Raw genomic sequence first — 1666 nt, forward strand, 5'->3', positions numbered from 1 at the left:
AAGTTTTCCTTTCAGCGTTTTATGATTTTTGGCCTTACATGCAAGTCATTAATCTATTTTGTGTCTATTTTCATATAAGCTGTGAGAAACTGTTCTCACCTCTTTCTTTCACACGTGGCTGGCCAGTTTTCCCAGCACCACTTTCTGAAGAAAGTGTCTTTTGCCAATTTTATGTTCCTGCGTATTTTGTCACAGATTAATCAACCATATTTGTGTGGGCTTACTTCTGGCCTCTCTACTCTGTTCCATCGACCTGTGCCTCGGTTTCTAGGCCAGTACCACGCTATTTTGATGATTATATCTTTGTACAGCGGGCAGAAGTCAGGGAGCGTGGCACCTTCGGCTTTGGGCTTTTTCCTCATGATTGCTATGGCTCTCCGGGGTCCTCTGTGGTTCCATATACATCTTAGGAGTCTTTGTGCTGGTTTTGTGAAAATGTCATGGGTCTTATGATAGGGGTTGCTTTAAGTCTGTAGATTGCTTTGGATAAAATATACCTTTTAACAATATTAACTCTTGAACTGGCCCACGGGAGGAACAAGAAGTGAATTCACAGACTTGAGCGGCACAGCTGGGACACCCGCTTTCCTTACTGCAGGCCACGAGCCTCCCTGTAAAACACGCTCCTTACTGTGCTTAATGGACTGGTTTATTTTCGTAAGCAAGGGGCATCTTTTAACTCTATCACTATTGAATTACTAATAGTCTGTATTAAAGAGTGACTAACAGTTGGTCACACAGGTAGTGAGGCTGGTGCTGTGACCCAGGTGTGGTGGCCGGTGACACTCTTTCTGGAGAAGGTATTTTTCCATAAGATACTGAGGCTCAGACATCAGCTGAGAAATGTAAAGACTAAATTGAAGTGGACTAATGTGAAGTCTTGGCAGAAAATACTTTTAATCATTAAATTCCTTATGAGTAGTAAAATACATTCAGAATGCATTTCTTAAAGTAAATTTAGGAAAATATCAACAAAATATGTGCAGGATATGTTCAATTACATCACAAGTCAATGCTGAGAGAAGTTAACGACCTTGACAGAGCAGCATGGGGCACATTTCAGGGAGAGGGAAGTGTTCGGGGTCTGGATTGTCATGCTGGCTACATGGGTAAAAGTATCTGTCAAAATCTAATGAAACATAAACTTAAAATGGGTGTGTCCCATTGCCCTTATGTTATACCTGAAGGATGCTTTTCCCTTGTACATTTCTGCTCATCAGGAGGGAGGGGGATGCAGAGCGCCCTCAGCTGCTCTGGCAGGGACAGCTGTGAGAAGCAGTCATGAACCCAAAGGAGAGTCTGGGTCTGGATCATGAATTGTGCGGGGCCAGGGGATCAGGGTCCCCAGGAAAGAAAGTTCACCTGCCGATCATCGAGCTTCCCGAAGGTACAGCTTTGTGAGGGGAAAACCACACAGTTACATTTCTCATAGAGATTGTTAGAAACCCATCAGGCTCATACCCTGTGTCTTTCCTCTGCCTGACGCCCCGCACGCTGGGGAATCTGAGCCCCTTTACCGCTTTCCTCCCCCTTCCCTGGCTTTCTGTGCCATCAGCTGTTCTAACATCCCTTTCTGCTCACCCACAGTTGCCATGTACCAGCTTCTCCTTCTGGTTAATATCTTTCAAGTTGGGTTTCTGTTACTCCTTTTCCACCTCATACACCA

Source organism: Camelus bactrianus, chromosome 7 (genome assembly GCF_048773025.1).
Source record: "Camelus bactrianus isolate YW-2024 breed Bactrian camel chromosome 7, ASM4877302v1, whole genome shotgun sequence".
Classification (NCBI taxonomy): Eukaryota; Metazoa; Chordata; class Mammalia; order Artiodactyla; family Camelidae; genus Camelus; species Camelus bactrianus.